Source organism: Gopherus evgoodei, unplaced genomic scaffold, assembly GCF_007399415.2.
Source record: "Gopherus evgoodei ecotype Sinaloan lineage unplaced genomic scaffold, rGopEvg1_v1.p scaffold_217_arrow_ctg1, whole genome shotgun sequence".
Lineage (NCBI taxonomy): Eukaryota > Metazoa > Chordata > Testudines > Testudinidae > Gopherus > Gopherus evgoodei.
In genome coordinates this window covers 25,220-52,139 of record NW_022059880.1, presented here as the reverse complement: position 1 = coordinate 52,139, position 26,920 = coordinate 25,220, and the positions used below count along the sequence as shown (strand labels likewise).

Here is a 26,920-nt window from a genome sequence, read left to right as displayed (position 1 = left end):
AATAGAGGCCGCGTGTGAGAGGGAGAACTACGCTTCCCAGTGTGCACTACCGGACGGCGCGTCCCCCGAGCAACTGTTCGTCACTTCCGCTCTGAGACGAGCCAGGAACTACAACTCCCAGCCTGCCCCGGGGCGCTTCCGTCCCCTCGAGCCCAGGTGAGGGCGGGTCCCTGGGTCGATCGGACACCTCCCGCCCCGCCCCCAGAGAGCCCCGGCCCCGCCCTCCCCAGGCTCCGGCTCCTGACGCGACTCTCGTGTCCCGGGTCTCGGCCTGGCCCCGCCCCCCAGTGCGGGGGGGGCAGCCGGGCGCCTGCTCCTCCCCCGGCCTCGTCTGTGCCCCCCCCCCATGTGCCCCGCGGGGCTGCCCCGCTCGGGGGGGGAGGGGAGATTAGGGGGTAGAGTGGGGGAGGGGCTGGGGGTCTCCTGCCCAAGAGGCAAGTCCAGGAGCTGGTGTCAGGCAGCAGGTCACTTGTGGGCCCCGAGTGTCCGATCTGGAACCAGCTGCCTGTCCCCACGCCCGGGGACTGCGCGGGGCTGGCAACCGTCTCCTTGTACCTGAGAATTATCCACACACCCCGGGGGTGTGAGCCCTGCGCTCCCCTGTCAGTGCCTGGGGCACAGAGCCGTGTGTACGAGTCACTCTGTGCGGGGATGTCAGTTCCTACAGACTGTGCTGGGGCTTTTTCTGCAGCCTGTGGTAAAATGAGGCAATTAACTAGATGCATTGATGGAAGTTCTCTGCGTCCCCTCAGGGGTACACGTACCCCTGGTTGAGAACCACTGACGTAGGGGAACCCAGGCCCACCCCCCATTCTGACTTCCAACCCCGTACCCTGGGCAGCTGGTTCAGCTTTGCTTACCTTGCATCAGCCTCAAGTCAGCTTCACTGGGTCACCAGTTCCACCATGGCCAGGCGTCAGAGAGAGGAAGTTTCCTCTCAGCTGTAAAAGCAGCAACGGCTCCATGAGGGGTCGGTGCTGGTGGAGCAATTATTGACACTTTCTCTAGTCTCCTTTTCAGATTTTGCCCCATTTTCTCTTTAATTCTCCAGTGTTAATTTAACAATCTCAGATTTGGGATATTTTCACACTCGTTTGACCTGCAGCAAATTTTCTTCCTTTCTTTGGGAAATTGTCCTGAATCATTCCCCAAATGAGAAGGGGCTTAATGGATGCAGTTTGCAGAGCCCTGAGACACAGCTGCCTCTGGGGTGGGCTGGGGTGGCCATTCTCTGCTGGCAAGGAAGGGGACAGGAGGAAAAAGTCCGCAGTGGAGACTCTCCAGCACAAGGTTACGCAGTCCTGGCTACTGCTACCCCCAACTGCCAGTCACCTGCCTGCCCTGCTTCTGCCTCCTCCCCACTGCCAGGAAGTTTTCCTGCTCCACACTCCCCTCACGTACCCTCTTAAAGCACCTCTCCAAAGGGCTCCCTGCTGCCATGTGAATGGTGTGTGTGTGGCGGGAGGGGGGAGGAATTACTGCTGTCTGTTAATTGAACTTCCACTGTCCAATTACTCTCACTTAATATAAAATATCTTCATATTCGGGTGGTTTTCTCTCATTAGCAAATGTTTCTTTTTAGACCCATTTCTTCCCCAGTTCTCAAAGATAGATATAAAATATCCTGTGTGCAGCGCTGTAGTAGGCAGGGTGGTCCCAGGGTATTGGAGGCTTCCCCTTTGGTTTGTATAGAAATGTTCGGTGTTATTCTCCAGCCCATTCCTTATGAATACTAACTTGATGTTAACTTTTTTGCTGGTAGCAGGGAATTGATTGGAGCTTTTCATTGATCTGTCTACAGCAACATGCAGATCCCGTTCTTGGGTTGTGTAGCCGATAATCTGTTCTGCTGCCGTCGCTAGGTGTAATGCATGTTCAGCAGGGGTTTCTCCCCTCTTCCCTTTTTGTATTTCTTCTCCCTGTTAGTTTTGGGGTGTCCTTCTTCTCAGGTTAGTGTATTAATGATCTCATCTTGGGGTCATATGTGTCAATTCGTTGCTACGTCTTCAGAGAACTATCCATGATGACTCCAAGATCTCTTTCCTGATTAGTTGTAGCTAAATTAACCCCCATCATATTGTATGTATAGTTGGGGTTATGTTTTTCCAACGTGACATTTATCCACATTAAATTTCATTTGCCATTTTGTTGCCCAATCACTTAGTTTTGTGAGATCTTTTTGAAGTTCTTCGCAGTCTGCTTTGGTTTTAACTATCTTCAGCAGTTTAGTATCGTCTGTGAACTTTGCCACCTCACTGTTTACCCCTTTCTCCAAATCATTTATGAATAAGTTGAATAGGATTGGTCCTAGGGCTGACCTAGGAAAATGACAGCAGCAAGATGGAGTCTGGAGTCACATGGGCAGGTCACATGTCCATGCATGATTCAATTTGCAGGCCTACGCCATTGTTTACATGTTAGTTTGAATGTTCCCAGGAAAGCTCAGATGTGGATTGGCATTTTCCAAAGTCCATTGTCAGTGAAGCGTTTCTTGACTGGGCACTTACTGAGAATAGTCCTTTCTCAAGAAGCTGACCAAATACATCACTGAGGGTACTTGAAATCAAATACATTTGAGATACAAGTACATAGCCCATATTCATAACTTCAGATACAAAAATGGTACACACATACAGCTAGTATAATTATAACCAGCAAATCATAACCTTGTCACAGACACCTCACACGACAACTTTTGCACAATATTTGTTGCAAATATATAATAGTGGTGGCAGCAATGATCTATATGGTCCCAGTTGATATTAATAATGTCACAGCCTACAGAGAAGTGAGAGGGAGGCATCTTCTAGCTGGTGTTTCTCCTACATTTCTCCATTGCCGCTTGGGCGGAGGCGAGAATGGAGCAAAACACGCCTGGCTGAAGGTTTTGCATTCAACTTTGAGGATTAAGCCTGAGCCTCCGGCATGGGTGCTGGGAGATGGATTTCTGAGTTGCATCCAGCACAGTCTTTGGGCCTGAGCTGAAACCACTTGGGCCAAGAGAGATGGGTTTAAGGTGGCCTTTGAGGCTCCCAGCAGGTCTTGAGGAGCAAGGGGTTACCGCCATCCCTGGGGGAGCTCAAACCACCATCCTTTCCATTAACAGCAAAACACAAAGACCCATTGCGCCACAGAGACACATGTCTACTGTTACCAAGGCTGCTGCCTAGCAGCGTGCGCATCTGCCTGCCAGCGCTAGAGCTCGCAAGGCAAGTGTGGGTGCTGGAGGTACAGAGCCAGTAGAGTGACACAGCAGCTCTAAAGGTGGGTGAAGGCCAGGAGTGAGGGGTTCAGGGCATGGGAACGGGCTCTGGGCTGGGGCAGGGGGGTAAGGATGCGGGAGGGGGTGAAGGCTCTAACAGGGGATGAAGGGCAGGAATGAAGGGGTCAGGGTACAGGAAGGGGCTCCAGGCCGGGTAGGGGGTTGGAGTGCAGTAGGGGGTGAGGGCTCCGGCTGGGGGTGTGTGTAACCTTCCCCTTTCCCTAGCCATGTGTCTGAGCCACCAGGGCCAGCACGTACAAGGCCTCGCTGCTGAAGCACTGACAGTGTCCAGTGACGCTACACCTGGCCCTCTACTGACAGCTCAGGGGTTTGGCGTCCTCTGGCACTGAGACACCACAATAATTACAGGGTTATTTCTAATGGGTTAAAGCAGAACTTGTGCTGAGATTAACACGTCTCTCGTGGGTCTGGGGGTTTTACAGCACGAACTGGCTCTGCGTGTGGGTACAGTGCATGTGTTTGAGTGATACCAACACGGCTGAAACACACAACTCCCCATCCTGGGGGTTTCCATCCCCCCTGATTCCTTCCACGGGGGGTGCTGACCCGGCTCCTCTATGGCCAGATGTCCTGATGGGCAGCAGTCGCGATGTTGGGAGAGGTTCTGTTTTCTGTGGCTAGTGACAGCCCCAAAGTGACTCCCACCAGCCCCCATTGCCTTGCCCTGCAGCTGCCAGTCTCTGAATCCTGGCCTGGGATTCGATTGGAACGAGGCCCCTGGGAGCTGGAGAGACCACGGGTCAGACACTGCAGCATTGTAGGCAGAACATCCATGTCTAGATTTTAAGGCCAGTCAAGACAATTAAATAATCCTGTCTAACCCCCATGCACGTGACAGGCCACAAAGTCACCCCTGCACAGAGCCCAACCACTGGGATTAAACCAAAATATTCCAGCCCTTAGGAGAATATCCCGTTGTGTGCCACAGACGGAGCATAGGAGAGGCAGAGGGGTACCAGTACTGGAAGCCCCTGCACTGGAATGGATTTGGTGAGATGTACCCAGCTGATCTGGGCAAGTGACTTGTGCCCCATGCCACAGAGGATGACAAAAACTCCAACATCCCTGCCAGTGTGAGCTGGGGGAAATTCCTTCCTGACCCCAGCAATGGAGATCAGGGAGACCCTGAGCGTGAGAGCAAGGCCACCAGCCAAGCACCGGAGAGAAATGGTTTTCTATCTCACCCGAGAGCACTTTCTTCAGCCCCCCACTGTCCCCTCTTGCCACCCCCATGTGGGGTGGAGAATCCATCATTGCCCTGGGTACTTTGTTCCAATGTTTAATCACCCGATTGCAAATGTGTCCCTTATTTCTCATTTTAGTTTCTCTGCCATTAACTTCCAGCCACTGGTTCTTGTTCTGCCTTTTGCTGCTGGGTTAAAGAGCCCTTCAGTACCCAGAATTTTCTCTTTGGGAGGGGATTTACACACTGTCATCAAGTGACCTCTTGGTCTTCTCTGTGATAAACTGAGCAGACTGAGCTCTTGTCTTGCACTGGAAGGCAACTTTTCAGCACTTTTTTTTCTCTTCTCTGGCCCCCATCCAATTTTTCGTTCTTCATCTTAAAATGTGGCCAAGATGACTGTGTGCAAGAGTCCAGTGTTGGTCTGACCAATGTTGTACACAGAGATAACACTAGTGCCCGATATCTAGTCACTGTTCTCCTGTCTGTACATCCAAGGACGACCACAGCATCGCACGGGCATTTCATGCTGAGTTGTTTGTTATGACACCTAAACCCTTCTCCGAGTCACAGCAGTCTGGCCTTGCTCGTTAGTAAAGCTCAGTGTGTTTGAATGGCCACAGCTTCCCAAGTGCTCCGTAACATGCACAAGGGATTCCCCTCCTCAGTCACCTTCACCTGCTGCTGGTCTCTTATCTCTTTCTTCTTCTCCAGGATCTGCATGTGTCATTGTGGGGGGAGTTCTCCTCCTCTCTTTGCCTGGGAGCAATGTGGCCCCCCGGATGGACTGACCAAACCCAGGATTTCATTCAGCCTGAAAGCAAAGGGGAGCCTTCACTCGCTCCCTCTTTAAGGCTCCAGTCCCAGGTCCTAAATTTCCTGCCAAAGCACAAAAATACACACTGAGCCCAACTCCTCTCTCGGTGGTGATTTTCTTTCTCCCACAAATCTGTCTTGAGGACACAACCCTGGGAACAGGTGAACACAACCCCTGAGATTTCCCTTCGCAGCCTGCAAGGGGCAGTTCACCCTATTAAACAGCTCGGGAATGTCGTCTTTTTCTTTTCTCCTTTCAAAAGTAATTTCTCGTATTTCTAGTCTCTTTATAGGACCCCCCGATTTGCCGCTTCCAATTCTCTGCTGTACACGCCAGCACTGGAGCGGGTGAGGTGCCTGGACCCATCCTGTACTAGGTACATGGGGGACTTGCAGGATCAGACCCTAAAATCGCTTTGGAGGGAAATTCTAACCCCATTCAACCCCGACCTGTTCCTGGGAGGTGTCGGTATTGACCCAGGCCGCCGAGCACCATGGAATAAAGAGACCAATTTTATCAGTAAGTCAGACCCCCCGGCTGCCCACTGCCTGGATCACCTCCCCCCAGGTGACGCGAGTCGCCCTCCAGAGCCATTGCTGGGCCCCGGGGGGCAGCCACACAAGCCATGGGGATGGGCAGCTCCCAGGAATCTCGGCAACGAATCTCCAGGCCGGAGGGTTTCCCCTAGTGCCGGATCCACCCTCAGGGTCCAGCCAGCCAGCAGCTTCCACCCAAGGCTAGTGCGCTAACAGCAGCAGCGTGGCTGGACGGCTCGGCCGGTGACTGGGGCCAGTCGCCTGAGCATGAACCCAGCCGACCCCAGGAGATGGACCCGGGTCACCAGCCCAACCCACCACGCAGCTGCTGCCGCTACCCCATTAGTGCGCGAGCTCCCATGGACCACGCTGGGGAGATCCCCCAGCTGCAGGGTAGATGCCCCTGAGCGCCTGGCAGGGCACAGCTCCTGGCTGACCTGCCCTGCTGAGTTCTCTACTAGGCTGGGTGGATCCGGGGCCAAGGGTGCTGGGTGACAGGGGGGCGTTGGCTCTGGGCTGGGACTGTCACTTCCCCCCCTCCCTATCCAACAGGATCACAGCAAACGAAACCAGCTCAGCCTGCAGGGGAAGAGTTCAGTCCAGGGCCTGGTGCATTCTGGGAGCAGGGACGGTGCAGAGAAAGGGCAGATACAGGGCACCTCTGAACACTCTGCGCAGAACTGCTTGTCCTGACCCACAGCCCCTGTTATCCCAGCCCTGGGCTCCCCTCTCACTGCTCTGCCAGTGCCCCTCACTCCCGATCCACAGACCTCCCCTGCTGTATCTGTGACTTCTGCTACTGAACCACCAATGCGCTGACTCCTCTTGTGAGACATTTCTCTGCACAATACTGCTGCTATTCCAGTTACTGACTCCAGGAAACATTTTCCTTAGCCTGGTTCTGTGTGTCACTGGTTTCTATAGCAAAGGCCAGTCCCTGGCCCTGTGGCCCAGACATCCTCATTCACATCAAGCTTCAAGTTGAGAATCATTTCCCATTCCCGCTCTGTGGGAGGGGAGACTTTTAAACGCGCTCTCTGTGCGACTGCACATGGCTAAGCAAAGAGAACAAACCCAAATCCCCCCTGTGCTTTGGGAGCCAGGTTTGCGGTGGGAATTCTGTAGTTCAGATGACTTCATGCCTGGGCATTGTGATTCTTTACCAGTTTCTCTGGCAGTGGGGCAGTTTTGTGCTCACAGCTGTGATGGCCGAGTGGTTAAGGCGTTGGAGTCGAAATCCAATAGGGTTCCCCTATGCAGGTTCAAATCCTGCTCACAGCGAGGCCTGTGTTTTAGCTACTCTCTGACCAGGGCAATACCTCTCTACAACCCCCTGAGACACTCTCAATTCTCTCCCCACCCCAAGTAAATCCTGTTCTGCTCCTTTCATAGAGATTCCTGGGACACCACTTCTCAGCACCTGAAGCCTCTGGCACTCACCTAGTGCCCCATAGATCAGCCATAGCCCTGGTTCTGCTCCTCTCTCTAGCGTGCGAAAGGAGCAAAGTCAGCGACTCCATGGGAGCTACAGGGCTGCAGAACCAACAGAGAGGAAAAAAAAAAGGTGCCCAGTAGCCATCTCTGCCCCTGCACCTCCCACCTGCTAGCAGGCCTGGCTGATAGGCTCCTCCTCTTCTCCTTCAGCGCCTCCCGCTGGCCATTGATGGGGTGTGCTGGAGGAGTGAGGAGAGAAAGAAGTGGGGCAGGGTGGGGTGGGAAGAGATTTGATGGTTTGGGGGCAGGGCCTGAGGTGGAGCAGGCATTGAGCACTGCCCGGGAACTCTCAAAGTCAGCACCTCTGAGCGCAGAAGCCTTCCCTGAGTCTGAGCTGCCAGGATCCCTGCCGCAGAGCAAGTGCCACAAGTCTCAGCCTATCTGTCCCACACATGGCTCTGGGCACCACCAGGAATCATTTGGCTCCTGGCACAAGGCAACTTAAAAGCTGAGTCCCTGGACAGCAGCTCAAACCCTGGCTCCTCCCATTAAGAGCCTGATGCTTTACTGACTGAGCTAGCCAGGCTTGCTAGGAGCCTCCACCCCTCTTCTTCTTCTCCACGGCCACTGCCAATTCCTCCTCCTCTTCCTCCCTCCTGCACCTGAGGGTCACTAAATCTCCTCACCTAGACAGCCAGCCCGTCCACTGCACCCCAATCCCCCATGCCTGAGCCTCCCTGCCAAAGTCCTGCACCTGGCTCCATAGAATTAATTCTCACGTGTCGCTGGGAACTCGACTTCTTGTGCCCAGAGAGTCTCGGCCCCGCTCAGTAGAAGACCCGAGAAACACAGTGTCTGCCTTTTCTAAAGAAGGGTTTGGAGGGGCTTTTCTTCCCTGGCCTAATGGATAAGATGTCTGACTTCAAATCAGGAGACTGAGGGTTTAAGTCTCTTCATGGTTGTGTTGCTGCAGTTTTACCTTCGTGCTGAAAGTCCTGCTCCCTTCAGGGCTGGAACCTCTTCTTGGCCGCTCAGGCCAATGCTCTGGCTTCAGCTAGAGTCCTGGGAAGGAGTTGGGGGTTGGGTGTCACAAAGGCTGGGGCATGAGCCGCGCGGGTGCTTCCAGTCAAGCCCTTGCCATTCCTGACTTGCCAAAGATAATGGGCGGCAGCCCGGGCTGACGTGTAGAGCAGTTTCCCTCTTCCAAGTGTGCACCTGCCCCTGTGCTTGAGGGGGCTGGTAAATAGCACCTTAGGAGCCTGGGTGTTTCTCTGCTTCTCGCCAGCTGGGGAAAAGCCTCTTGGGGTAAAATCTTCTGCCCCACTGCAAAAGTGAGCACTGTGAGTGGGAACAGACAGAGGCCACACCAGGGGGCTGGCCCTGCTTTCCTACCTTCTTCTGATGTTGGCCACAGAGCATCAGGAGCAGCTGCCCTGCATGCTGGTCTGTGGGTCGCTTTCAGTGGGTGTTTGGCATGGCAGGGAGCAGCCTGGCCGGGGGTCTTTGTGGCTGTCTGCTGGCCATGCATAGGCATGGTCCCCCCTCCTCTTGCCCCGCCTTCAGTTGCTCTGTGGCTTATAAACCTTCCCTTTGAGTTGTCAGCACCAGCCGCCTTTGCTCTAGGTGTGCGAAGGAGGGAAGGTGTGAGGGGCTTCAGGCTGGGCTCCACCTCCCTCCTGCCAAGCCCTGACTATTAATCCCGGCCCTGGCACTCCTTTCATCAAGCGCCATGTGGGTCAGAGGAAAGGTGTGGCAGGAAGCACAAGGGCCAAACTTGTGGGCATTAGGTGAAGCAGCAAGAATCCCAACCAGGTCAAACCACAGAACTACAGGCAGCCATAGCCACCTCTGCACCCCAATCCATTGCAGCCATCTCAACCAAAGACCTGGCTCTAGTTTGTGTGAGTCACCCAGCAGGAGGGAAAAGACTCACTCTTAAACAACTGGAGACAGGAAAATTGAGCACTTTGAGCTCCAGGGCTTTACCACAATCCAACACAAGGTCCCACTGACATTTGAACTCAGACTGCAGGATTCAGAGTGCTGAGTGCTGCCTATTACACCATGGGACCAGCTTGTGCTGCCTTCTCTGGCCATCGGTGACCCTCATGGGGCTGGCTCGTGTAAGGGACTGTTGGCCCTTTACTAAAACTTAGTGGCGTTTTTGGTTGGCTAGTTCCCAGTCCCAATAGAAGGGGGAAGGGTCAATGGGAAATCAGGCCCCTGAGACTGACGTGCCCCTGGGGCAATGGTCACAAACTGGTAGAGAACATGTTAGAATTTGTTAATGGAGAAAAATTCCCGGTGAAAGTTGGCAAAGCTGTGGAGATTTTGAAAAATTCCAGTGAATTTACACATGAAGATACAAACAGAGAGACAATCACACAGAGAGAATGAGAAAATCACACACTGCACAGGCCCAGACAGACATAAACAAAAACCAAACCCACACAGCACACAGAGGCATATACACAAAAGGGAAAGCCACACAAAATATAGAAAGAACAAATCCACACCAAAAAACACAGCAAAAGCCCACAACAAGAAAGCACAAAACCCACATATCAAAAGAATACTAAGCAAAAAACCAATCTGTATGCAAAAATCATACACACATGCACACAAAACTATGCCAGACATCCACCAAAATCACACAGGACCCACATGCAGATCAGCACGACAGAGGAAAACCACATCAACATATAGAAAGTCAGGCAGGGTTTGAGTCTCACAGAGAAGAGGGTGAGCACATGTGGTTTGGGGAGCAAAGACTGAGGGGGAGTCAGGGGCAGTGCTCTGGGCTCTGCCTGACCCTGGTGGCTGGCAGAGAGCAGAGCCTGGTAGATCTATGGAATCTGCCCTGCTCTCTGTAAAGCAAGGGGACCTCAGTGTCTTCCGAGCTGCAATTGTATTTTCTGTAGGGCAAACTGATTGGCAGAACCCATTTGCTTAAAGAAAGCTAGTGCTTTAGGTAAGGTTTGAATTCACAACTTCAGCATCACTCCACTTAGCACGGCTACTATAAGTCCCGTACACTAACCCATTACCCTTCTGGTTCCCAGCTGAGGGTCTTGCCTCCTTGATTCATGGATGGATTAGGGGTTGAGGGGGTTGCACTAACTAAAACAAATCAATATTAATGGCTGCTGAATGGCAGCAGCAGAGGTGGGGAGCCTCCTTCTGTGTGATAGAGCTGGCTCCCACCTTCCGTTGCTGAGGGGAAGGTTGGTGCTTTGAGCCCACCCGGGGCAGGAATGACCCATGGGTGAGATTAACTGGACTCAAGAGAAGGGAGGGAAAGTCTTTTCTATTCCTGCCTAGCTCCATTGGTCTCCTGTGGCCCTTTCGGCTCTCTGCTCCCCTGTTGGGGAGATGCAGAGACAAGCCCCCATCTGGGTGAGTCACCGAGAGGCTGTGTCCCATGGAGCGTGTGTGGGAGAGGGGGAGGGTTGGATTGGGCTCAAGGGGAGAAGGTTGTGTGTGACAGTGTGTGGGGGAGGGGGAGGGTGTGTTCCTTAGGATATAAATGATGGAAAACACAGGGGCAGTGACAGCGAAGCCCCGTGTCTCAGTGTTATGACCCTGTGTGGTGCTGCCGTTCACCTTCCCCTCCTATGGTCTCATCTTTCATTGAATCCAGCATTTTTTCACCTGTCATCACCACAGAGGTGTCGCACATGCCTCAGATACAGAGTGTCCCTCTTAGAGACGCCGAGGACTGGAACTGATTTCAGCTGCTGGACAGCTCTGCTAGGTCTTTATATATTTGCACAGGAAAATGCTGAGTGTTTAAATTCATTTCAAGCATCCCCATTCAGCGAACTCCTGAACATACTGGAGATGGGTCTGGAAATTGATTTTCTTTCAAAAAATTTTTTCAAGGGAATCACTTGGATTGGAACTAGGAACCTATTATCCTGCAGGGAAACATTCACCCACTGATCTATACTCGCTACAAACAGTGTCATGTATAGCTCAGAGCAGGAACAGCTTTGAACCTGGGGGTTACTAAACTTTCTCTCTATACAAACACCACAGCTTACAAACTCCCCACCCCCGCTCTGTGTCACCAGAGCACAACAACAACTCTCCTTGGAGCACACACAGCTCCCCAGCTCCCTGCCCGTCAGTCTCTCCAGCATTGCTCCAATACCTTAAAGCAGGGTCTCAACCTCAGTTTACCTTAGGGCCAGTGCCAGTCCTCCAATCCTCGCAGTGGGCCAATAATGTCACTCATACCACTCAGAACCTGCCCCCCAAAACTCTGCCCCCCATCTGCCTAAGGCTCTGGGAGGGATATGGGGGGAGGAGGTCTAGGGTTCAGGCCCAGAGTTGGGGCTGGGGATTGGGGTGCAGGAGGGGTGCAGGCTCTGGGGGGAGTTTGGGTGCAGAAGGGGTGAGAGGCTGGTCTCTGGGAGGGAGTTTGGGTGGGGGAGTGGTTCTAGGGTGCAGGCTCTGGGATGGAGTTTGGGTGCTGGGTGCAGGCTCAGGGCTGGGACAGGGGTAGGGGGAATAGGAGGAGGGATGGGGGTGCAGGCTCTGGGAGGGAGATTGGAGTGGGTGGGAGGGGGTGTGGGAAGGGAGGGGGTGCAGGCTCTGGGAGGGAGACTGGAGTGGGTGGGAGGGAGTGTGTGGAGGGAGGGGGTGCAGGCTCTGGGAGGGAGTCAGGGGTGTGGCGCTTACCTGGGGCTCCAAGGCGGGGCAGGCTGGGGGGCCTCCGCATGCTGCTGCCCCCAGGCATCACCCCCACAGTGTCCCATTGGCTGCAGGGGCTTGGAGTGGGGGCAGAGCGTAGAGGCACAGCTCTGCCCCACCCTGCCATGGGGAGGGGCCGGCAGCCACTGGAGCGAGCAGGCAGATGCTGCACTGCCAGGGCCCCTGGAGGGGAGCACCTGGGGGCAGCAGGTGGGGCCAAGGGAGTGAACTGGTCCCAAAACTGCTGGAGCCCATGGGCAAGACCTGGGAACCAGGACTGCCAGCCAGACAAACACCTTTAAGAGGAGGCGTCCCTCTCCCTGTCCAGAACTGATCTTCCTCCTTCAGTTCAGTGACAGCCTGAATTGTTCCTTATCCCAGCAGAGCCAGAGGACTGAAAGCAGCAACATGAACCCCTGTGTAGCTCGCAGGGATGGACATAAACACTTCCTGGTATCTGAAGAGATGTTCAGCTTTGCCCTTGGTCAACTACAAGGCGAAAGGGAAAGGAGGTGGCGCCAGGTATAAAAAGTGAAACACGACACATCATAGTTATGCCCATTGTGGCTGCAAAATCTTTTTCTGTTCTTCTTCTTATCATCGGTGTATTGTTTTCTCTGGATTCTAGGCCTTGACAAGAAATTTGTATCTTGATAAAATAATCAACTGCTCTTGGTGAAGGCAATGGATTTAACACCCACTGGGGTGTCCCTACACAGGTACAAGTACTAACAACATGGCTGCATTTTAGCCATAGTTTTTAATCAGGGCAAATAATTGAAACAAACCCCTGTTAAATCATTTCCCAGCCTGAGTCCTTCACCCACATTCCTTAGGGCATTGGGCCACCATGCAGACGTTTCATTTCCCACCTCAATTTCACACAGAGACACAATTTCCTTTGCACAGATCCATGAACAGAAAAACCTCCCTGTGTCTCTGGTCTGAGCCAGGGCACTCGATTACAGTGAACCCTTCTCTCCTGCAATGGTGATGGGCAGACAGAGGGAACGTGGTCACCTGCATCTCTGCCAGGGAGATATTGGCTCGGCTCTTTCTTTCTGCTGCTGTTGTTAGTCCAGGAAACATCAAGGGTGAAATGCAAGGCTGAGTTCATGCACCAGCCCCCAGAAATATTTCTGTGCCCCAGAGAAATCCTGCCCCCTGCTATTGGAACGATGTGCTGGAGATTTGACTAGGAAAGAGACTGTCTGAATTGTCAGAGTGGGGAATGAACAACAATCTACAGCAATGTTGTTCACACAAACACACTCTCATCCTGCTCCAGCCGGAAGGGAAATGGGCAGGAATTCTCGCTGTTCAGCCAAGGACACACTTACACTGATGTGCAGCCGTGAGTGTGCTGGGGAAGCTGGTCTGAGCAAACAATTGGAATGACAATTCAGTGAGAACAGAATCATCGTGTAGTGAAACAAATGTATGTTAAGTAGTTGTGGCCGAGTGGTTAAGGTGATGGGCTAGAAATCCATTGTGGTTTCCCAGCACAGGTTGAAATCCTGACAACTGTGGTGGTGGTGTTGTTACTGCACTCTTAGTGCCTGAGCATCCACGGTGTGAAGTGGAGCCACATCTAGTTTCACTTGGTCTACACTTAAAACGCTGCTGTGGCACTGCTATAGCTCTCTGGAGCAGACAGTGACTGCAGGGGTTTTCCCATCCCTGTAATAGCTACATTGACAGAACAGTTCTTCCTTTTCTTTAGCACTATCTAACCAGGGCTTAGGTCACCTTAACTCTATGGGTTGCAGGGGAGATCACACCCTGAGAGACGTCGCTCTGCCAGTTCAGTGCCCAGCGTACACCAGCCCTTAGATCCCTCTTGGTATTTCAATGCAGGCACTGACCTGTGAGAGGAGAACATCAGCTCACAAACACAGAGACTGAATTCCCCGCATTTAATCTCGCTGCACTTTCCAGAAAGTCACAAAATTCAATTCATTCTTGCTAGGACAGAGAAAAAATAAGTGACACTAAGTTTTTGGCTTGGTTACATAAAATTAAGTGTTTAATTAATATAGTAAAAAATCTGTACTGATTCCTCTAACTAACACCACAGCGTAAAATAGGAACAGAGACAAATCGTGTCAGTGGCGGCTAATTTCGCAAATGATCTTCCCATTATTAATTGCCACGCTGCCCCCATTGGAGGTCTGGGCATCTCCAGTGTCATAGCTCTGCATTCACCTTCCCCTTAGAATTGTTCTCAGACATTCGCCTTCCTCTGCAGCGTGGGGCACGGGGTCACTTGCTGGAGGATGAATCTATGAATCTATTCCCAAATTTGGAAAATTGTGCAGTTCAGAATGTGAATAGTGACTCCGTCTCCTTCCTGCACCTGCTCTACATTGCTACCCAGCAGCTTCTCCCCCTGCAGAGTAACCCCAGCACGGCAGTGCAGCTGCCCAGGGTTCAGCAGGGGCCCCTGGCAAGGACAGTGGGTGCAGCTAACAGCCCAGTGTGCCTGGCAGTGAGGCAGTTTAAAAAAGCAACACTCCCCCCAGAAGTACAGAGACTGAATTCCCCAACTTTAACATCATGACCCCCTGTAGAAAGCCACACGTGCCAGTTATATTTTCACAGGGAGATGCAAAAATCAAGTGACACCCATTTTTAAGTTGAGTAAATAAAGTTGAGGAGATAGTTATTAACCTCACAAAAAAAAAGCTCATTTCCCAAACAATCCTCAAAATGTTACCAATTCCCACCCTTCCTCCATAGCAGCTCTGTGCAGTGTAACTGTTCTGCAGGCAGCTTCCCATTAAATGCTGTTGTGGGATATTCCCCGGCCTGGAAATGTATGAACGACAGAATTTGAAGCGCAAACCTGGCTCCCTGCACCAGGCGGGATTTGAGTGTTTTGTCCCTGTCACTTAGTGTTTGTCAATAGTACAGATGCCATGGGCAGGACTCCAGGCTCTGCTGGAGGGATCCTGGCACAGGGGCTGGTGGGGGAGAAAGGATTGTAGATTCTGACCTGCACTCTGGAGAGGAGCTAATAAGTGAAGGGGCATTTTTAACTTCTCCCCTGCCTCAGTGTCCCCTGGGCTGGAATTGTACATTCCACAGGGCCAAATGAGGGGGTGATGCCATTTGGTTAATGAAAACCAGTGCTCTAGGTGAGGTTTGAACTCACAACCTCAGCATAGCTCCTCTCAGCACTGCCCTATAAGTACTGCATGCTAACCAATTGTGCCACTGGAGCACCTGTTAATTGCTATTCTCCCTAGGTTGATAAAGGCGAGGAGTGACCCCAAAACATTCTCAGTGGAGTTGAGAGCAGGTAGCGACAAGTGTTGTACTTGGTGGGGTGGATTCTTCTTAAGGCTTCCAGGCACCATTTGACCCTTTTGTTCGTCCCTGTGTAATAACAGAGCTGACTGAGACTCACTGTAGAGTCTTGCTGCAGACCAACAGATCTGAAATCACTGATCACCAGGTCTAAGCATTAGTCCTGCTTTGGGACAGTGTCTCTCATCCAACAAACTGCCCAGTCTGCGCTAGCAGTGAGGCTCCCTCACTAACAGCTGAAATCAGGGAGAGCTGTGTGAAGTGCAGGGCCCCAGGGGTGCCTGAACAGGGGGGAACAACACCCCAGGACTTTTAAAAATGGGAGAGCTCTGCCTTGCCACTTTGTAATGACCGTAAGGGCGAGTGAGGGGGGAGGAGGCGGAGAGCAGTGAGCAGGAGGTGGGGTCTTGGGGGGAAGAGGCCGCACAGGAGCGGGGCCTTTGGGAGAAGGGGTGGTGCAGGGGCGTGGCCTCGAGTGGAAGGGATGGAGCTACTATTCAGGCTCTGGTGGCAACTACTTTTAGGGAGCCTGTTCCGCTCCTGGAGGGACCACAAGACGTCCCAGAGCAGAGAGGGGCCAGCAGAGCGGTGACAGGGTGGAATGGCAAGTGGCCGGCAATATGGCCAGACAGTGGAGGGAGAAAGGGACTTTCCCCCCAGGAGGTAAGAGGTGAACTCTGGGTTTTCATTGACTCAGGACAGCAGCTGTGGGTGAGGTGCAGTGGAGGGAGGGGCACATCCACAGAGCTTTTGGTGTCTGGATTTAAGAGCCAGAGGCAAAAGGCCACTGCCCAGAGGGCTGTGGGTGGGTGTTTTGCTCATAGTGTTGTGTTATGAATCCTCATTGTGGTGTTTTCCCAAGTTAATACAAGGTGAGTTTCCTCCTTTTTCTTAAAGTTTCTTTTCTACACTCAGTGTGTGTGAGTGGGGAAAGTATCGCCTCTTAGAGGCACCCAGTGGCCAGGGCTAGTTTCCCCAGGTTACTGGGTGGGGGCTTAAGCAGATTGTGTGTTGTATTGTTGAAGAGGAGCCCCAAGCACCCAGACAGGGAATTGTAACTTCAACCTTCAGAGTAAGAGCCAGAGGTGCTGCCAGCTGAGCTAGCCAGGCCGCCTAAACATATTAACCCCTTTCACCGCAAGAGCAAACACCGGGTACTTCTGTGCTTCTCAGCAGCTGGGAAAGAGCCTCTTGGGGGAAATCCTCCCCTCCTCTTGCCCCACCCTCAGTTGCTCTGTGGCTTTTAAGCCTTCCCTTGGAGCTGTCAGCACCAGCTGCCTCTGCTCCAGATGCCCAGAGGAGGAGAGGTGTGCTGGGGTCCAGCCTGGGACTCTTCCTCCCTCCTGCCTATCCATGACTATTAAACCTGGGCAAGAGGAAGAGGGTGGCAACTGGGCTGTCGACGTGCTCTCTTTCACGTAAATCAGTGTGACTCCTGGCCTATCCCTGCAGAAAGGTGTACCGCATCTGTGTCTGGTGCGAGCTCAGATCAGAGGAATTGGAGGCTACCTCCTGCCCTCCACTGGTTCCACTATGGAGAGACATGTCCTCTAAACCGACCTCACTACAAACCTGCACCAGGGAGTGGTCATCATAGAAGAGTTTCCTCTGACAGTTGGGAAAATGGGACCAGCGGTCCTCAGGCCGTCTGACACAATTAAAATCCACCCCCTACACCAAACACTGTGTAGTCCAGAGGAAGGGAGCCAGTTCCTTTCACACCTTAACTGGGGACCATAAACACTAATCTAGTGGTAACAAGTGCCATGGAGCACTGCAAATGTGAAGAACAAGACTCCAACCTCATCATTCTTCCCTGGCCAGGAGGGCCAGAAAGACAGGCCCTTCCTCCAATCACCCTCTGCCCATCAAGCCACCCTAAAGCTGTTACTGTGCATTTCCTGAATGCACACCATGTCCAAGTCCAGCTTCTCCAAGTCACTGAACATCCTACAATCTCCTCCTGGGCCCTCCAATCCCTGCCACGTTCCACGTGGACACTTTTACAGATGCCCCTTCCCCAGTACTGCCCTCGCTCAGCTGTGGAGAGGAGCTTTTGTCCCCAGTCCCTGCCCCCTCTGGCACCATCTCCGAGGGCCACCCTGCCTCACTCTCTTCCCACCATATTGGGTCAACCAATAAGTCGCATGGGAAATACAGCTCCCATCTCTGATTTTAAAAGGTCAGGTGGGCCAACTGGGGCAGAAGTCCATGCTCCATTGTCTTGTTGGGGATCTCAAAATCAGGGATTCACCTCAGGTAAAGGTGCTGCTGCGCTCCCAGAAAACAAGCCACCTCCACACAAAGAAAGATAAAAGGGCTGTTAAAGCCAGGGATTGAACCAGGGACCTTTAGACTTTCATACTAATGCTTGCCCAAGTGAGCTACTTTGGTACTTGCATGATGCTATTTTGGCCTGCTGCTTCTCTGTCTGGGATGTTTTTATCGGCCATGGCCATGGCACACAAAAAGGACGTCATTGTGAATGGCCCACGAAGACAAGACTCGCTTTTGCCTGCCATGCTCAGCTTGACTTGCTTCCTCACACCATTCCTGCCTTAGTTCCCGGGTTGACCTGGTGGCAGAAGGGGACTGGGGGCCAGTGATGTAGGGAGGAAGTTGAGCTGGACCATGAGCTAGACTAGACCCTGATAGTAAGAGTCTGGCCACCACTTGCTGCCCCACCTTGTTATCCTGGCTTCCCCCACTGGACGTCATTTAGGAAGGGAAGTGGGGCTTCTACCTCCCCTCCCCGATTTTCACATCACAGAGGAGCACAAACAGGAAAACAAATGGCTGCTCCATACTTCTCCCACGAGAGGAACCAGACACCCTTAGCTGTGGTGAGTAAGAAGTGTCTGTTGGCTGACAGGGCCTGTCCCCGAGGAGCTGGAACAGCAGCTGACACCTCCCCCTTGGCTCCAGGCTGTGGTAAATGCTCATTGCCTGGCTGCGTGGGTGAATGCTGCTCTGGGCTCTGGAGAAAGTCTGTATTGCTCTGTCAACCCCCCGTCTTCACTGAGCCAGTCTGGTAAGGTCCCAAGTGCCCCCTCCGGCCTGGCAGCTGAGAGTCTGTGCAGACATCAACCCCCCTGCCAGCCCCACAGCCAGCAGCAGCGCCAGCCCCCCCCAGCACCACAGGGGCACTCAATGCACTTCCTGTGGGGAAATGGCTCCTTGGCGTCCAGCTGCTAGAGTGAGAGCCAGGAGAGAGCAGTGTCTGGCTCACCTTGGGGGAGAGAAGAGACCTGATGAGTGCGGATCTCCCTCTGCCTCCCCCGCAAGGCTGGTCAGTTTTATTGCCACTGTAATAGTCAGTGCTTCCCTTCAGGGCTGGCCCTAGAGGGTGCAGGACCTGGGACAAATCCCCCCCTTTCTGCCCTTCCCCACTCCACCCCTTCCCCCAAGTCCCACCCCTTCCTGCCCTGCATCTTCCTGCTCCATTCCTCTCCCTCCTCTCCCTGCACCCCACTGAACAGCTGATCACTGGCAGGGGGAGGTGCTGAAGGGGAAGAGCAGGAGCTTGTCCACAAGGCCCGAAGCAGGGGCAGAGCTGGCTGCCAGTGGGTGCTGAGCCTTTTCCCCCTGTTGGTTCTGCAGCCCCGTAGCACCCCTGCATTCACTGACTCAGCTCCTTTCACGCTCTAAAGAGAGGAGCAGAACCAGGGCTATGGCTGATCTATGGGGCACCAGGTGAGTGGCAGAGACTTCAGGTGCTGAGAGTTTGCCTGACACCTCAGGGACACAGTGTGAGGTGGTGTCCCAGGCATCTCTATGAAAGGAGCAGAGCAGGATTTACTTGGGGTGGGGAGAGAATTGAGAGCATCAGTTTGTATAAAGGTATTGCCTGGGTGAAAGGCTGTGAGCAGGATTCAAACCTACAGAGACGAATACTATTGGATTTATCAATGCTAACATCTTAGCCACTCAGCCATCACAGCTGTGAGCACAATAAGGTTTCAGTACCACAGAATAAATAATCACGATGAACTGGTCAATAATCACAATGCCCAGGCCTGAAGATTTCCCACAGCAAACCTGGCTCCCAAAGCACTGGGGGGATTTGGGGTTTGTTCTCTTTGCTTAGCCATGTGCAGTTGCACAGAAAGCGCGTTTAAAAGTCTCCCCTCCCACAGAGCGGGAATGGGAAATGATTCTCAACTTGAAGCCTGATGTGAATGAGAATGTCTGGACCAAGGGGACAGGGACTGGTCTTTGCTAGAGAAACCACTGTCAAGTTTTAGCCAATTAGGACAAGTCAGCAAATAAGAACAACCTCAGGTATCAGTAACTGCTACAGGTTGCAAATTCCTACATGCAGCAGTTTCTGGCACTACACCTGCACAGCTCTGCTCCCCGGCTCTTCTCAGGCTCCTGCTCTCTCCTTAGCTCTGCCCCACTCTGGCCCAGGCAGTTCCAGCTCACACAGAGGATGGGACTCCCTCATTTGATTGCTTGGCCTGTCAGTCCGGCTAACTAGGAGCTTTGGCCTCTCCCTATTGCCCTGGGGACTGTCAGTCTCAGGGTCCTGATTTCCCATTGATCCTTCCCCCTTCTATTGGGACTGGGAACTAGCCAACCAACCCGCCCCCCACCAAGTTTTAATAAAGGGCCAAAAGCAGGCCCATTACACAAACCAGCCCTGTGAGGATCACCGATGGGCAGAGAAGGCCACATAAGCTGGTCCCATGATGTAACACTCAGCAACCAGGATTGTGAATCCGGCAATCTGAGTTCAAATCTCAGTCAGACCTTGTGTTGGTTTGCAGTAAAGCCCTGGAGCTCAAAGTGCTCCTCTTTCCTGTCTCCAGTTGTGCAAGAGTGAGTCTGTCTTTTCCCTGCTGCTGGGTGACTCACACCCACTGGAGCCAGGTCTCTGGTCAGGATGGCTGCAATGGGTTGGGGCTCCAGAACTTGCCACCCTGGCTACTGCTGTCTGCAGTTTGACTTGATGGTTGGGATTCTTGCTGCTTCACCTGATGCCCACAAGTCTGGCCCTTGTGCTTCCCACCACACTTTTCCTCTGACCCACATGGCACTTGAAGAAAGGAGTGCCAGGGCTGGGATTAATAGTCAGGGCTTGGCAGGAGGGAGGAAAAGTCCTAGGCTGGAGCCCCACACACCTTCCCTCCTCCAGGCACCTAGAGCAGAGGCAGCACAGCTCTGTCTGCTAGATACCTCAGCAGAATAGATGAGTTCATGTAAATACAGTCTGGTCCCAAAGCCTCCCCCTAACCCTGGCTCGTCACTAGCTGTCAGGGGAGAGCTCATTCACACCTCGCTTGCAAATCATAATTTTACATTATAAGTTTGGCCAACATTGCCAAAACCAATGCACCAACATAGTTAGCAAACACAACAGCTGGGTGACGAAACCAGTCTTTGTCCAGACTTTTAAAAAAACCTGTTATACTTTCTCAGGTACAAGTAGTTTTCATACGTTGTATCTGCTTTTAAAGTGTCTGTTAACGTTTCAATTTCCATTCAAATTTGCAACCAATGACAACATTGGCAGCGCTGCATATAACTACCTTAACACCTGGGAGGTGGAGGGGTGTTGGGGAAATTTGGGGAAGGGGGTGCACAGCCTCCTGGCTGGGGGGCGTATAGGGAATGCCCAGTTTCACTGAATTGAGTCTCCTACTGCAGCACCTCAGTAGGTTACATCAGAGAGGAGCTGCAGTGTCTAGGCAGTGGGATGCCTGTGCCTTTAAGAGCCCAGCCCTGGGAAGTCCATGCTGAGAGGTGCTGCCTGTGGGAGGGGATATAAAAAAGCCCTCTGCTCCCCCCACCCATGTTTGCAAACACTGGAGTCTCAGCCCACTGGGATAACTGTTACCCCTCTGCCCCTGCCTGTGCCGGGAATTAACCCTCTGGCAGTGCCTCATCCTTGGGCTTAATTCTGGCTCCTTGCCCCTTCCCTGACTTTGCCCTTCAGTCCCTCTCCTAACTCTGCCTCCAGCTGCTTGACCCCCCGACCAGTCAATTTCCACCCCCTGCTCAGACCCTGGCTAGCCCCTCCTCTGATTTGCCCCCTTTAAGAGCCCTTTAAATCAATATAAAGAGCAGTGTAGTGTGGAGGGGTGCAGCGTTAAATCGATTTAACGCTGTTAAAATCAGTTTAACAGCATAGTGTAGACCAGGCCTTAGAAGACAGGAGGATACTGGGCTAGATGGACTTTGCGTCTGAACCAGTCTGGCCGCTCATATGTCTCCCTTGGAGCAGCAGTGACACCTCGTGGTCATTCAGGGTAATGCACAGAAGGTGTTTCCCTTGATACAGCAGTGACACCCACTGGTCAGGTGGCGTAATGCACAGCGTGTGTCTGCCCTCTACGAGCAGTGACACCCACGGACCAGTCACGGTAACGCACAGAGTGTGTTTCCCACCAGTCTGGGTAAGGCACAGAGCATGTTTCCCATGGAGCAGCAGTGACACCCAGTGACCAGCAGGGGTGGCATCAGCCTCTTCTCCTTTAGTGGGGGACTGAGATGGTCTACACAAAAAAATTGGGGGCTGTGCCCCCATCACCTGGCCCCACTCTTCATGGGGGCCATGCCTCTGCTCCTTCTCAGTTAAAAGCCAGGCTCCTCTCATGGCCAGGGTTTACAACAATACAACCGTTATTAAAATAAAATAGTAAACAGGGCTTACTCTAAATAAATAATCTATATCTGTCCAAGTTTTAGTATTAAATTCAAAATTCTCTTAAATAACCCATCAGAAACCAAAACCTAAATGAAAAATTGAAACCAAAAACAATGCTTAATTTAAAACCCAAACATTAAAAATCTTTGTTTTTAAAAATAAAAACTAACAAATGCCATAAATTAATAATTTCAAAATTTTATCAAAAAAGTGCTACAGCAGGGTGATAAAATAATATGAAATAAAAAAGCCAGACCATTAAAACCTCCTATAAAGGAATTGAATACTTGAATACTAGCCAAATCTGTATAAAATATGCAGCAGTATGTGAAAACTGGTATTGCAGATCAGCCATTCCATCCAGCAAATGGCAATGAAAAGCTCCACTCCAACTTAAAAAAAAATCCTAAACCAATAAATCAAAATAGTCACAGCCTGCCTAAAAAAAAACCTACACAGAAGCAAAATTAAACCTGGACCAACACTGGAACAAATTATGTACATTTCTAATTCTAACTTCTTGTTTCTCCCAGGAGGAAAGTGTTTTTCACCCCAGTAACCAGGCTGTTACTACAGATTTTTTGTGATGCCATCTACTATGCACTTGCCTATACAGCCACTGACCAGCCTTGGTCAATGTGACCTCATCATGGATGAATACCTCTACCAAGGGTATGTCATAGCGTACCTGGAATTCCCCGAGGAGGTTGCTGGGGTAAGCGAAGAGGTAGACACAGCTGCCCTAATATGCCCTGACCCTAAAGGGACCTCTGATGTGTCTGTGCCGATAGGGACCGATTCCAGTTTCTTCAAGGTATTTGCGGATTATTGCAGATGATGGCTGGGGACCAGTATGTGAAAACCTCTGAATAATCTTATCTCGGGATACCAGCAAGAACAAATCTAAGACTAAGAATAAGGCGAGGTCCCCAAAGCCTCCTATGCAGAAACACTATGGTCCCTTTAAATCATTTGGGACAAGACGGGATGAGAGATGTGAAAGGGCTTTTCGGGAAATCATGATTTGCCTGATTCATGTGCCAGTCCTAGTCCTTGCTGACCCAAACAAACCATTTATCCTGCATGCTGATGCCAGTTTGGAGGGTCTGGGAGCAGTCCCGTACCAGGAAGTGGGTGGCAAACGTAAACCTGTAGCCTTTGCCAGCTGAGGACTGTCTGATAGGAAGACTCACTATCCCATCCACAAGCTGGAGTTCTTCGCCTTGAAATGGGCCATCACTGAGAAATTTCGAGACTACTTATATGGTGCTCAGTGTCAAGTATGGACAGACAACAGATAACAATCCACTGACTTACGTGTTAACAAGTGCTAAGCTGGATGCTACAGGGCAGAGATGGGTGACCACTTTTGCTAGCTGTGACTTCAGCATTCAATACCAATGAGATGGTATACAGAGTGTGATTTGTGGGAACCACAAATTCTTGGCTGGGGAGAGGATGTAAGCAGGGTCAGTTTGAACTCTACCCTGACATCTGTTGGTGATCTGTTGTAAAGGACTTTTGGGGCTGATGTAATTTGCATGGTCACATCCACCCTGCATTGCATGATTGCTTGTCCAAACCATGACTTCAGCTGCTGTGGGATCCCCAGTCTCTTTGTTATTAGGGCAGGAGTAATAAAGTGTAGTTATAGTGGTTATATGAATGAAGGACAGCAGAAAGGTACCTGGCATTTCATGATTGAGGGACTAACCATAGCCTAAATCATTCTTGCTAGACAAGGCACATGAGTTCTAAAGCATAATGAATTGTGAAAGAGGCTTGTTTGGGCATCTCTTGTGTAAGTTGATGAGTCTTAATGTCTGTAGTCTTGTTTCCTACTTTGGAAGTCTGCTATTTACCCCTTTCAGTGGGTAACACAGACCATTGATTTCTATCCTTTCTTTCCTATCTGCTAACTGGTTACTGATCCATGAGAAGGAGTGCCTTGAGTTCTCTGGAGTAGCTTGTGACTGTGAGTGGCAACCTTAGGCCAGACTGTTGAGAAGCAGGGTACAGCCCCCAAATCGGTGGTGTGTTTGAGACTTAGATTTCCCCAAGTGTCAGATTCTGGAGGATGTTCCTTTTATGACTTTATAAACCAAAACTTGCTATTTGGGGATAATATAAGCGTTCTATGCAGAGGACTAGAAATGTTTTTATTAACCTGTATTTTAGATCATTTTAACATTTGCTGGAATCAAAGTTTTAAATCTGTTCTTATCACTTTAAGAACTGATACTTCCTCTATCTCAGGACTAGCTATGAAACTGATTTTTTGGAAGCGGGAGCTGGAACAGCAGCTTCCTGCATCCACTGCACTCAGCGCCCTGTTATTGCGGCACTGAACCTCCAGGAACGGTGGCCCTCCCTTTGGGGAGAATATCCTGGTTGAAGAGCAGCGAAGAAAAGTGGTGTTGTCTGTCTTACCATTTCGTTTGTACTAAGAGTATGGTTTCCAGTCATTTGTAACTCTTTCATCAGTTATTAGTTATGTCTTATTATTAGGCCTCTGAGTTGAAAGGCTGCTCTTGCAGATTTGACTTTGTCGTTGTTTGTGGGTCAGTTAAACAGCTGCTTTCTTAGTCTATTCTGTGTAGGTTCTTCAACCGCTCTCCTTAGTAGTCTACCTTCCAGAATTAATTGCATGGTTTGCATCATTCTTTCCCTCGTCTCCCCACAGAAGAGAGAATTTCCATCCCTTTCCCGTTGGGCAAATGCCACCATCTTAACCTAGGAAACAGTCTCTGTAAATGTTTTGCCCAGACGAGGGCTAGTTCATAGGAGCAGAAAAGGAGGAAGGCTGTGGCCCTTAGAGTCACATTCCTAGCGTGACTCGAGGAAAATACTTAAAAAAATAAAATAAAGTGTCCGGGGCCGGTGCGCGAGCGGCTCGGGGGGCGCAGCAGGTCAGTGGGTGGGTATTGTGCAAAGCAGGAGTGTACAGGGAACTGTCTTTCTTTCTTTTCTTTTCTTTTAAACAGACTTGTGTGTCAAGCGTTCTTGCTTTGAATTCTTCCATTGGAGTCTTTTTAGGGAGGTGAGCCTCACTTAGAGTTACCTAGTTACAGTGTTCATTGCGTGGCTGAGAGCTCGCCACGGTGAGGTAGAAAGAGGTGGGGGCAGTGTGTGCGCGCCACAGAGGATGGGCATTGCTTCTTGGCTCTTGGTGAGCTAAGATCAAGTGTCAGTTGTCTTTTTGCTTATCTAAGGCCGTGATCAAGTGTCTTGATGTTTTTGGTCTTTTAGTCTCAAGATGAAAACCTTGTCTGTGTCTCTGGGACCTTACAATCAAAACATTATCTAAGCTCTATCTGTTTTTATCAGTTTAATATCTGATATGTCTTTGATGTGAGGACTGTATATTAGCTTGATTTTTGAAATGAGAGGGTTAGAACAGAAACTTGCTTTGTTTATCCTTGCATCAACATGGTATTGTAGTGTCTCCAGGTACGGTGTATCTCCTTTAGAGGAGAACTTTCTGGTTAGAAAAACAGAAAAGAGTTGAACTGTGATGATCTTCCTTTCAAGTAGATTTTTTTGAAGTAGCAGAAAAAAATGGGGTCTTTAGTTAGCGTTTTTGTTTCTTTATGATAAACACAGTACAGTTACCGTCTCTTGGAAGTGTTTTGTGAGTCTGCAGATGTGAGAGGTTCTTCTTTGTCTGGCTAGAGAATTATTTAAGAGGCTGGACTCCTTCTTTCTGCTGTGAGTCTTTTCAACAGTATGAGGGACAAATGCTTTCCAGACTCTGGGTCTCTTGGGGAGATGGTTGTTTTTTTGTTTTTGTTTTTCTTGAGGGGGGCTTGGTAATATTTGAGAGTACGTGTATACCAAGAACTGCATGAGTTACACAGACTTCTCCCCACCCGACCTACGTTCTATGTATCTTGGTTCGTAAGATCGACACAAGGCACTAGGTGCCGTGCTGCACACGGCACACAGGGGCCCCAATCCTGAGTTTTCCCCTCAAACCTACTGTAATCTAAATGCTAAATAATAACCCTTCACTTCTCATTATTGCCACCCTCACTATTGGAAAATCCCCAAAATCACGACAGTGGCTTACAAATCATGAGGATTCTTTTTTTAAAAAAGTAATGTGGGTTCTCTATCTTTTCCTTTCGGTTTTCTGAACCAGGCAAGCTAGAAACTTACCTTTCTAGTGCAGCCAGCGCCCCAGAGAGCAGGAGCCCTCGGCACCTGGGGCTGGCAGGCGGTGGGGTTGCTCATGGTTGTGTGTTCCACACTTTAATCTCACCCACCAAGCATCAAGTGTGATCTCCTCAGGCACTAGAACAGCCTTAACATGGAGTCACAGACAGCCCCCTTAGGCACCCTGACTCTATCTTGCCACTCAGGTGTAGTAGAAGCTGCTGTAACACGCAAACTCTGTATGTCCTTTAGGGCTATCCCTAGCCAAATAACCACAATCCCTTGCTTATGCTTAGAAGGCGTGCCGTCTCCCTGAAGTCCAAGCAGCATCAGGGGTGGGGACAACAGTTTCTTCCTGATGGGGATTTTTATTCCATTCCCCCAGAGCTCAAGCTGATGGGGGCAACTGTTTGTGCAGGTCTCTGCCTCCTCGTGGGTGTGTGAGGGGGAGCAATCAGCCAAGTCTTTTGTCCACGGATGATCCACAGTGGCTTGTCTGATGTCTCAGTCAGGGCCTTCTCTTTTTGGAAAGGAGATGACGCTTCTTCTGGTAAACTAGCGTTTCACACTTGGTAATGCTTCTCTCCTGACTGGCGGTGGGGTGGCAGCAAGGGGGTTTACAGCTTTAGTGCCAATGCTTATAGATCACCTTATAACATGGGCTATGGCTATTATAGGTGAGAAGAATGCATGGAGCAACTCATGAGCTTGTCATAAATGGTAAACACATTTTTATGAATCTAATTCTTGTTTTAACAATACTAACAAACAAGTGAGCAAGACTAGTTTCCAGCCATGCGTCTGTCACTTTTCAGTAAGGCCTAGCGGCCTTGGCATGAGCTGGCACCTGGTCTGCCAG

At 51.0% G+C, this 26,920-nt stretch overlaps 2 non-coding genes and 1 pseudogene across 2 annotated transcripts; all 3 read left to right on the top strand.

Annotated features, from left to right (window-relative positions):
• Positions 1–7,018: 7,018 nt before the first annotated feature.
• Positions 7,019–7,100, top strand: TRNAS-CGA. Its single transcript has one exon. It is a non-coding gene; the product is annotated as a tRNA-Ser (tRNA).
• Positions 7,101–24,082: 16,982 nt separating this feature from the next.
• Positions 24,083–24,278, top strand: LOC115640155. The gene has a single exon (XR_003997822.1). It is a non-coding gene; the product is annotated as a U2 spliceosomal RNA (small nuclear RNA).
• An 888-nt stretch (positions 24,279–25,166) lies between these two features.
• On the top strand, positions 25,167–25,372 carry LOC115640154 (annotated as a pseudogene).
• Positions 25,373–26,920: the final 1,548 nt, after the last annotated feature.